The 12056-nt window shown below is 45.6% G+C and overlaps 1 protein-coding gene across 1 annotated transcript in view; it reads right to left on the bottom strand.

Annotated features, from left to right (window-relative positions):
* CTSW (cathepsin W) overlaps positions 1–12056 on the bottom strand; it is a 536072-nt gene that overhangs the window by 29393 nt on the left and 494623 nt on the right. The window lies entirely within an intron of this gene.

The following is a 12056-nucleotide window of genomic DNA, read 5'->3' as shown; positions in this document are numbered from 1 at the left end:
CTACGGGTAATACTTCATCACTTTCAGCCCCTCCGTTACACTTTGAGATGGCCGAGGTTCAAAGGGCGATAGAGGAGACGTCTAAAAATAAGGCTCCAGGCCCAGATGGAGTCCAAGCAGATCTTTATAGGACTCTTCCAAAATTCTGGGCAAAGATACTTACAAACGTCTTCAACTCTTCAAGTTTCAGCGGATTCTCCCTATCCTGGGCAACATCGATTATAATCCGTGTTTAAAAAAGGTCTGAGGAGTGACCCCTCTTGCTACAAGCCCATCTCCCTGATTGACTCTGCCGTTAAAATCTTGGGCAGAGTCATTCTGCACAAACTGGAAGATTACTTGAAGGAAAGGGAAACCTCCAATACGGGTTCAGGGCAAAAAGAGGAACTTTAGATCAGTGTCTAAACCTGCAGATGCTTATAAGCAAATACACCCAGGCGAAGGAAGGTATGCTCTATATGGGTTTTATGGACCTCTCATCGGCCTTCGACCTGGTAAACCGGGTGAAACTTTGGCTGATTTTATCCAATTTAGGCTTGGATCCCTCCTTGGTTAACTTCCTAGCGACCCTTCACCAAGGACTCCTGGCGACTATCAGAGTTAACAAGGAGGGGGGTTGTACTAGCTATTTTAACTCCAAGCGAGGTGTCAGGCAGGGGTGTATCCTGGCTCCCCTCTTGTTTACCATATATATAAATTCCTTGGACAAACATCTAGAGGGGGTCACCCTGGATGTTCCGCGTGTGGGAGACTCTGCAGTCCCAGTCCTTCTCTATGCGGATGATGCGGTTCTACTAGCCTGCACTGGACTGGGGCTGCAGAGACTCTTGGATGCCTTTGGTGGCTTTGTGAGGTCGCTAGACCTACAGGTGAACAGTAAAAAGTCCCATGTTATGGTGGCAGGCAGACGTTCTAAGGCCCAAAAAATAAAACGTTTTACCTGCAATGGGGCAGAGATATCCAGGGTGCAGGTTTTCCCATATTTAGGCGTCATTTTTGACGAAAAGGGCAACTGGGCCCCCCAACTTAATGCTAAAAGTATAGCTGTCGCAAGATCAACCTCTGCATTATTAGGCTTTGCAAAACGTCTGGGATCAAGGCCCATAGAAGCTCTATTAACAGTCTATAAATCCAAATGCTTATCCATAGCACTGTATGGTGCCTCACTTTGGGGCTATTTACCGCTAGGCAAATTGCAGATCACGGAGAATAAGTTTCTAAGGTCATTATTAGCAGTACCTCAATCCACTCCTGTATTTTCCCTGCACTCGGAGTTAGGTCTGGGATATATCACGGATCTCTTACAGTTGGCCCCAATGTCCTGTTGGATTAAAACCTGGCGAGATCACATTGAATCACTCCATTTTAAAAGACTGTATGGCGTTAGACAAGGCTAACAAAATACCCTGGCTAGTTTATATCAGAAACACATTTTGTAAATTGGTTCAACCTGAACTGCACTCGTCCCCAAATCTGCTGCAAAAGGGTGACCTAGAGTGGATTAAGAAATTCTTTTTGAGTCTAGCGGAGCAAGAACGTGAGAAAATGGAATTGATAAAACCATCTGTCGGAGCAAATTATGTTCTGACGACTTCGCCACTTCTTGAACCATATCTAAAGATTGTGACAATTCCTTTTCACCGTCATCTTTTATTCCGATTTAGATTCAACATTGTTCATTTTTCCCTCGGTCACTTTCCAGTATGGGGCAGACCCGAGTCATCAATTCCTTGCAGCTGCGATAACTTTTCTAGCCGAACCCTCATGCACTTTATTATGTTTTGTGACCACTATGCCGACATCAGGAAACAGTTCTTAGTACCACTTCTTAGAGAGGCGGGGTTCGTTCAAGTAAGGTCTGCACTCATGTACTTACAACTTTTAGGCAGTCCCCGGGTGATTTACGGGGTTGCCTGTTTCCTGGTGGCTGCGGTTCGAAATAAAGCCAAAAGATTAGCGGCAATAGAGACTGTGGTGTGATTATACTTCTCCTATTACTGAATTTCTATCTTTTGTACTTTAACTTTTTATGACATTTATGTACATTATTGACGAAATTGGTTTTAATGTATTTTTAACACATGTATGCACTATTGTTATCGCTTTATGGTATTAACTAATCAAATAAAGTGCTACTTGACTTGAATTTGCAATTTAGTGAAATTCGTCCTATATCAGAATATTGTATACAGAAATTTCGTTTGACAAATATGATGTCCTCAAAATCGTTTACAAAAATGTGGTGTAGGTTTTCTGTTAAGTCCAATGGAATAATATATATATATATATATATATATATATATATATATATATATATATATATATATATATATATATATATATAAACATTTTTTACATCAGCTGGGGAACGCCAGGGTGTTTTTGTGATGAAAAACCTGCAAAGAACAAAGTTGTGGGGTCAGAGTCCAAGAGGAGGCAGAGTGAGGAAGTGGTGGGTAGGGGGTAGAGTTGGTTTGTTCCAATTTAGTGTTCTGTATACCCCTTCAAGCAGCCCCTTTCTCCGTGGGTGATAGGATGCCCAGTACAGCAAATCAGTCATGAGAATCACCTTTTGCAAGTATATAACTCAGTAATGGTTAAAGCATAGGCACATGTGTGGTCCCACTGAGCCTTAAAGCAGTCCAAAAATGCCTGCTTCCTTCAATAATGCGATTCAGAAAAGGGGGTGGTGATGAACAGAGTGTCTGAATTAAGCAGACCACTGTTACCCAGTCCAAAGATCAGGGCTTGATCCATCACCGTTTTTTAGCTCACTGCACCATCCCAGCTCAGAACCTGGCTACATGCAAATTAGTCTGTCCCTGGCCCAGTGCATCATGGGAACAGGGCAGCCCAAACTACCAAGCCAATTGTTATACTGGGAAGGAAACAAGCTTCCGGGGACCGGTTTCTGGCATTTCAGCCGTCTTCGGCCCGGCTTGCTTGAATCCTGATGGTGCAATGAGCAAGGGACTCACATCTGAGTATACCCTTCCACGCTTATGGTGGACAAAAACGATTCCGAAAAGAGGGTGGTGATGAACAGAGTGTCTGAATTAAGCAGACCACTCTTACCCAGTCCAAAGATCAGGGCTTAATCCATCACCGTTTTTTAGCTCACTGCACCATCCCAGCTCAGAACCTGGCTACATGCAAATTAGTCTGTCCCTGGCCCAGTGCATCATGGGAACAGGGCAGACCAAACTACCAAGCCAATTCTTATACTGGGAAGGAAACAAGCTTCCGGGGACCGATTTCTGGCATTTCAGCCGTCTTCGGCCCGGCTTGCTTGAATCCTGATGGTGCAATGAGCAAGTGACTCACAACTGAGTATACCCTTCCACGCTTATGGTGGACAAAAACGATTCAGAAAAGGGGGTGATGATGAACAGAGTGTCTGAATTAAGCAGACCACTCTTCATCACCACCCCCTTTTCTGAATCCTTCAATAATGCAGTCGTTAGGTCTGCTGCAGGAGTTCCCTTGATGGCTGCTCAGCGCACGTATTTGGCTCTCAAGACACTTGTTTTAGTGTTCTTTGGCAACCTTTTTCTCCAGCCAGAGAGTCCTACCTATCACTTTCCTAGTGCTGGTCCCAGATCTCATCTGATTGGTTACAGTCACTGTCTTCAAGGAATGCAGGCATGTAACTGCAGATTGTGCTCAGAGTGCATGCGAGTCTCAACATCTCATGCAGTCATGCTGCCTGTAGAATTAACCCCGAGTTTCGCCCATCAAGATTTGACTGAACTAGAATGATTTTTTCTGCAAAACCCCAAATTCCAACAAGAGAATGTGGAAGGGGGAGCTTACTCTCAACCCATATAACACTAACTAACCTTAACTAGAAACTAGACATCCCTGGTCTAAAGAAATTGTGAGCATCTTTCCCAGCCCTTGCATTGAAGGTAAGTTTCCTTGGAAAAACTGAAATAAGGCAAACAAAAGGAATCTACCTTGACCTAATATCTTTAGCAAATGATAAAAAGATATCCATGTGCATCAGGATGAAAATCCTATCAAAGCAGAAGAAGTTCATGAAGCCCAATCAGAGTGACTATTCCAGCGATTCAATGATCTGGTTCCTGCTTGTGTGTGGTGCTTATCATCAAATCACTAAACGAACCATCTTGGCTTTGATGTAAAAGACAGTAAGGTGGAGGATACAATGCAGATAATGGCACTCTGGGGTGCATGCACGAGGAAGCCATTCCAAGAGTTACAAGCTTTTTTGGAAGATGCATGCTTTTAAACTACAAAACATAGACTATCAAGGCTATTGATATAATTTGAGGCATTTTTTCATTGACCGGCTGCATTTTACACATATATTGTGCACATGAGTTAATCTCGGTCAAAAACTTGGTGGAAGCCCAAATTCCAATTTACATTATAGTGTGTACTATATTTTGTCAACAATATGACCTTCTAGAGCTTTAATCCATTTCATAAGGGAATGGATCCATGGATGAGATTGGATTGGATTGGATTGGATTGCAGGCTTCTGATCTTTAAATCTTTGCTGTTTTAAACTCAAGGTTTTCCTGTTTCTCCTCCTCCACTTGTTTACCCCAACCAATGATTATACATTTTTTACCCCCTTGCTTCATGGTACTAAATGTAAATTATTTTTACCTGCACTTTTTTGTTTGTTTTTAAATAGTTACGAGGCTGGGAAATCTCAAAAGAAAACTGAAACTGGTAGAACCAATTTGCACCTATCAGGGTTATTATTCCTCACACCACGCCTAGGACTCCCAAAACAAAAAACAATGGAAAAAGGAGGGTCTTTCAATCCCTTTTTCATGGCCTTTTTAACCAGGTGATGTGATCTTTCTGAAAAGGGTTCCCAAGTTAGCAAACCCACATGAGTAGTTTTGGCTCTTGTAGTATTGGGTTTTCTCCATGCGTCCTAATGCCAATGTTCACTTTGGCGTGGTTCAAAAAAAGGGATACCTCCAAGAGGTGACATTACTTTTCTTGAAGTGTCATTTTCACCTCCTGTAACACAAAGGACTCCTCCAAGGTGTATGCTGATACTCCAAGTTTGGTCAAGGTTTTTCAAATTCAAGAAGTTATACAACAAGCAGAGTGATAAAACCATGATGAGTTATCGTGTTCTGATAACACGATAACTGTTTCACACAGGAGAAGTGTGGCTCAGTGGTTAGAGGCGGCAGACCCGGAAGCTGGGATCGACCGTGGACCAGGGTTCGATTCCCCGCCTTAGCGGGTCTCGGGCTCAAAATTCCACGGCCTCGATAATTCTCGCTCCGGTGCCTACTCGACTCACGGGGTCTCACTCTGCAACTCTGGGCAATAGCTTGCTTAATCTCCACGTCGGCCCCTCGCAGCGGGATGCCTGGCTTTCACCCTGTGGACACCCCGCCGGGGCCTCTCACAGGGGAATACCAGGACGGGTTCCCAAGGCAAGCGCCAGGATGCCCTTTGGGTGACAGGTTGCGCTATATAAATACACCTACATTTACATTTACACGCTTTGATGGATTCCACAAATTGACTTTCCATTTTCGTGTCATCACCACCTCTCTCTCTCTCAGGAACTTTGTGACTCAAGTTCCTGGTGGTTCCAATCACCCATTCAAACTGACACCCAAAAGAGGATATTATGTCTATTGCATGACAAACCTTACATTTCATCTTTGGCCCATATGAAAAAGATATTTACTTGTGGTAATGAACTTTCTGGTGGATACTCCATCTAACCTGCAGATTCCTCACTTGTAGAACAGCCCCAGGTGTCAGACTGGATCCGGAAACTTCAATGCTTCAAGGTCGCCAGTAGAGAGCAGTGGACTTTGTTGGAACCAGAAATGACATCAGATAATGCCACCGAGCCCATAAGCACCCGCTCTGGCGTACCAATGTCCGTTACCATTCATTTTTTCCAAGCCTTCAAGGCAAGAGGGCAGAATGACATCAGTGGAAACCTTTTGCAGTACCAAAAAAATGCATAAAGTGATCTTATTAACTGGTTTGTGTAGATCATTCATCAAATGGGGAAGTGGGTGGATTGGTGAGGAATCTGCGGGTAGATAGACTATCTTCCAGAAAGATTGTTACCACAGGTAAGTACCTTTTTCTTCTGATGGATACTTCGACCTGCATATTCCTCAGCTGTATAACAGATTCTTCAGCAATGGCCAATCTAGGAGGAGGATATTTGGGTGATTATATTGGGAAGTCCTGTAGGACACACCTAGTTAAGTGGCCATCTTTCCTCACTGCAGAGTTGAGACAATAGTGTTTAGAAAATATGTGCAGATATTCCCAAGTTGTTGCCTTACAAGTATCTGCTATTGGAACGCCCCACCCAAGAGCAGAAGTGGTAGATTTGGCTCTGATGGAATGAGCACGGAACCCTTCAGGCAGCTCTTTCTTGGCCAAGGTATAGCAAGTTTTAATGAAGCAATTATCTATCTAAATAGCGTCCTTTTCTCAACTGCCTTCCCCAATTTTGGCACCACTGTGGCTGATGAAGAGCTGATCATCTAAACAGTGTTCCTTGGTGTGCTCTAGATAGTAGTTGACAGCTCAATTAGGACCACACCAATGCAACTGCTTTTCTTTTTTGTGGGATGATGGGGACAGTAAAAAATCAGAAGGGTGATGGACTGGGCAAGATGGTAGAGATGACCACTTTGGGAAGGAAAGTAACCCTGTACCACGACACCAATTTGTCTGGTATAAATGTTGTGAAAGGAGGATGACAGCTAAAGGCTTGAAACTCACTGACACTACTAGCAGACATTATTGCAACCAAAACACAGTCTTGACAGTTAACATATGAATAGTACAACTGTGACGGGGATCAAACGGAGTCCCTATGAAAAATGTAAAACAAATTTAATCCCCATAGAGGTACTACAAACAAACAAAAAAAGGAAAAAAGCTGGTCAGGCCTTTGAGAAAATGCATGAGAACCGGGGACCATATGGGAAAGGCTGACCCGGGTAACAGAGGAGAGGTGGCTAAATTACCCTTCACAGTGCCAACGGTGCATCCCTTCCGAGCCAAGTAAAATGCAAAATGTAACATGTGAGATAACTTTGACTGCAAGGAATTCACACCATTATCTGCACACAAAGCAACAAAGTTGCCTCATCTGCTGGAATAGATGACTTTGTGGAGGGTGACGTGCAGATAAGATGGCATCCACCACCATCCAGCTGAAGTGGGCTCAGTTGTTCCCGCTCAATCTCCAAGCACGTAATTGGAGGTCCCGGAGATTGGAGTGCAGAACCATTCCCCCTGACTGGGAAAGAAGGTCCGGCCTGGATTGAAGACGTAGCGGGGGGACACGTAGAGAATCTCAGGGGGTTTACATACCACACCCTTCTCAGCCAATCTGGAGCAATGAGAATAAGCTGAGACCAGTCTTGGCATAACTTCCTCAGAACCCGAGGAATCAAGGTTATGGGTGAAGGTTGCTTGTTAACAGACCACATCACTGTTGTGTTGTCCGTCAAGATCTGGGTGTACCGACTGATAATGGAGGGGAGGGAGGCCTTGGGCGCCAGACAAACTGCCCGCTATTCAAGCAGATTGATGTGAAGCAGATGCTCTTCTGGAGACCAGTCTACTGATCTCCAGATGAGCACCCCAACCCAGGGTAGAGGCATTCATCACTACCGTAGCCACAGCTGGCAAAGGAGTGAAAGCCATCCTGTACATCAGGTTCACCTTGTTCCCACACCAAGCCACTTCTGCCGCAGCGCTGGGGGAGATTACAATGGAGTCTGCTAGATCCCCCCCATATAATAGCCAATGCTTGCAGATAAGCCACTGCGGGGCCTTCATGTGCCAATGTGCACGTGTGACTTGGAGAATGCAGGAAGGCAGCAGAGCTAGGAATCACATAACTCAAGAATGGGATTGCTGCGCCTGGTTGGAAGAAAGGAATAATTTCCAGGATGTCTTGGACTCTCTGCAAAGGTGTAAAGGAACGCAGAGGGTTGGTGTCCACTACTGCCCCGATGAACTGGATTTGTTGGGAGGGCCACAGATGATATTTGGGCTCTTTGATCATAAAGCCCAGGTTGAACAGCAGAGATGCTGTTGACTGCTGACGACGCAACACCAACTGTGGAGAATTGGCTTTGAGGAGCCAGTTGTCCAGGCATTGAAAGAGGGGGATATCCGACCATATGTGATGGGCCACCACCACAGTCATCATCTTTGTGAAGGTGCCAACATCAAACCAAAGGGCAGTACAGCAAATTGGCCGTGTACAGAGCCAACAACAAATATGAAGTTGTGGAAGTACCCATCCTGCAATTCTAGGCACATCATCCAGTCTTCAAGCTCCAACGCCAGTAGCCCACACTTTATACCAAAGCTCTTATGGCTCACCGGTTAGAGGAGGCAGGCCCAGAAGCAGAGGTCGGCCCGGGACCAGGGTTCAATTCCCGACGCGGCAGGGTTTGGAGCCCAAATGTCCACGGACCTGATAATTCTCGCTTCGGTGCCTACTTGAATCAGGGGTTTACGCTCTGCAACTCTGGGCAATAGCTTGCTCAATCTCCACTACGGCCCCCGCGGCGGGATGCCTGGCTTTCACTTGGGGGTGCCCAGCTGGGCTATCCCACAGGGAAAAACCAGGACGGGTTCCCAAAGCAAGCGCCGAGATACCCTTTGTGGTGATACGTGCGCTATATAAGAAACTACATTACCATTACCATTACCAAGCAAGCAAAGAAAGTCATTGCGAACCTCTCCAGATGAGCTTGGTTGCCTCTTCCATTCAATGATCTATCCATTCACCTTTTCATCCTTCCATCCACCTGCTGATATCCACCACTTCACATTTGCATTGTCATCCAATCAGTCTTTCATCCAATATTCAGTCTGTCACCATTCCGTCGATCCGTTCGCCCATTCATATCCAAGCCTATCCATCTATCTTCAAAACCTATCTATGAAACATATTCATCTTTTCACTCAGTCACTCATCCATCTACCTTCCATCACTCCTCCATCCATCATTTCACTCACTTATCAATCCACCCAGTCTATCACTCATTCATCCATCTATTCAGCCTTTTACACATCCATCTGTCCATCCTTTCATCCAGTCATCCATCTACCCTCCCTTTCACTCACTCACCCATCAACTTTTTCACTCTTTCCATCCTTACATCCATCCTTTCACTCATCGATCATCCTTTCACTTAGTCCATCCATCCATTTACCATTTTACTCATTGATCCGTCATTTCACTCACTCATCCATCCTTTCTCTAATCATCCATCCACCTTTTCACTCATCCATCCAACCATTCACCCTTTCACTCACCCATCCATCTATCCTTCCTCCCCTTCACTCATCCATCCTTACATCTATCCTTCAATTAATGCAGCCATGCATCTATCCATCCACCTTTTCACTCACCCATTTTACTCACACATACATACATTTACCCTTTCACTCATCCATCCAACCATTTGCCCTTTCACTCATCCATCCATCTACCTTCCTCCCTTTCACCCATCCATCCTTAAATTCATTCAGCCATGCATCTGTTCATCCATCTTTTCACTCACCCAGCCATCCATTTTACTCACACATACACACAGTTAACCTTTCACTCATCCATCCATTCACTCTTCCCCCAACCATCCGTCCACCCTTTCATCCATCCATTTACCCTCCCTTTCACTCATTCATACGTTCTTTCATTCTTCCGTCCTTACATCCCTCCTTTCACTCACTCATCCATCATTTTGCTCATCCATCCACCATTTCAACCCATCCATCCAGTCTTTCACTCAATCCATCCATCCATCTATCCATTTACTCTTTCACTCATTCATTCGTACATCCATCCTCGCTCATCACCCAACCATCTACCCTTCCACACATCCATCTTCCCTTTCACTCATTCATTCCTACATCCATCCTTTCACTCATTCATCCATGCCTCTATCCATCCACCCCTCCAGTAACCCACTCAGTCCATACATTCTTTCCATCTCTCACCTTCCCACCCTTTCGAGTTAATTATGAGTGTTTCTATGCCGAGTTGCAAACAGAAGCCCAACGAAACCCCACCCCCACTGTAGCTGCTAAAGATGGGGGTTGACAATGCCCATGGTCAGTATCTTCAACTTTTCCTTCTTGAGGAAGAAGTTCAGTCTCCTGAGATCCAGGATAGGGGGGGGGGCTGCCATCCTTCTTGAGCACCAGGAAGTAACATGCCTAACAACCATGGCCCTTTTCCATCTCAGGCACTAATTCCACTGCTCCTTTGAGGCGAAGAACTGCCACCTCCTGTTGCAGAATGTTCAGGGAGAATGGGAAGATGGGGTGGGGAGGAGGAATGGTACAAGGAACCTGTAGGACAGGGAGGAGTAACCCTTTTCTACAATTTGTAAGACCCATTGCTCGAAGTGATGGCCTTCCAGACCTTCAGAAAATGGGACACCTTTCCTCCCATCGGCTTCGTGTGGAGTTGAGTGAACTAGGCCTGTTCTCTTTGTGGCATTGGGAAGGAAGAGGAGGAGGACTGCAGGATAGATCCTCAACTTTTTGCCCTGACAAGCGAGTTCTGCTGCAGTTGTTGCTGCAGGAGCGACGGTGGGTACATGCAGGACAAAAGCAGAATTCTCTTGCAAAGGTTTAAAAACTCCAAACGTTTCTGTAGCCCCTAGCAGGCGGAGACTGCAAGCCTAAGGATCGTGCAGTGGCCTTGCAGGTCTTTAACCTCTCCAGTGCAGTGTTGACTTTATCACCAAAAAGTCAAACACAGTCAAAAGGAAGATTCGTGAGACTGGCTTGAACATGAGAAGAGAAATTCTGTGTCCAGAGACAAGCACGTCGTCGCACTAAGATGGAGTGCCCATTGCTCTGGCAACCGAAACTGTGGTATCCAGTCCAGATTTTATGATGTGCCGTGAAGCATTCTGGCCATCAGCTATTACTACCTGGGAAGTGTTCCTTCATGTTACACAGTACATGAGGGAGTATAATTTGCTCCATGTCCCACAATGCATGATTGTAGTGAGCAGGCAATTATCATTTAGGGATTTGAGGACCATGCTCGATGTTGAAAAGACTTTCTACCCTCAAGCCTCCATTCATTTTGGTTCCCTGTCAGAAGGAACTGTCGGAAAGGTGCCACCACATTGTGCCCTTGAACAGGACGCTTGTATGACCAGGCTTTCCAGGGATGGACGGAAAGTCAAGAAGGCTGGGTTGCTAGATCCCGAATGATACAGACAGGCCAAAAGGCGATTCACTGCTGGCAATAAGGAGAGTTTTTCTCATGCTGCTAGTACTGAGTCCAACAGAGCATTGTTAAACAAGAGAAGTGGCTCAGCTGAAGTCACCTTAGGAGAAGTACCTTGTTTTTGTCTCTGTAGCTAGCAATTTCAGGTCCAACACCTCAGCAGGCTTCAGCATCACTTTGAGATAGGTGACAATCTCTAGTGTAGGTGGGCCTGTGGGATAGTCCATTGTCAGTTCAGGCGAGGTGTCCAACCTGCTTGCAGAGGACAGTCCTTGAAAATCCAGGGGGTCTTGGTTGGGGTTGTCCTTAGAAAAGGGCTCCACCGGGTCTGAATCAGTGCCAAGGATTTAATTGAGGCATGCTCTGTAGGCCTCCTCTTCCAGAATCCTCTGGGCCTCTCTACGAGAATGAACTCGCAGTTTGACCTCAGATTGCGGAGTCAGTGACTCCATATCTAGAGCCAGAGGAGGTCGTGGAAGCGGTATTGGCGCCGTGAGGTGCAGGGTTTAAGCAGCATGGTGTTGGCATTGACTCAGAAAGAAAAACGGCCCCCAATGGGCATGAAGAGTGGGAAGCTTTTCACTCCATTTGGCCCAAAGGGGCACCTGATGGCGTAGATGCCTTTGCGAAGATGGCATACATGGCATTAAGAAACACTGCCGGATCCGGATCAGGTGCAGGGAAGTCGGAAAGCGCCGGGACTGGTGCCGAAGGAGGTCATTGGCTTCGGGATTGGAGGACGAGCCTACCTACTTTAACATAACATTTCTTAATCAAAATTTCATAAAATGCGGTTTTCCAGAAATGG

This window comes from Lissotriton vulgaris, chromosome 9, assembly GCF_964263255.1.
Source record: "Lissotriton vulgaris chromosome 9, aLisVul1.2, whole genome shotgun sequence".
NCBI lineage: Eukaryota > Metazoa > Chordata > Amphibia > Caudata > Salamandridae > Lissotriton > Lissotriton vulgaris.
This window is presented reverse-complemented; position numbering and strand designations above follow the sequence as displayed.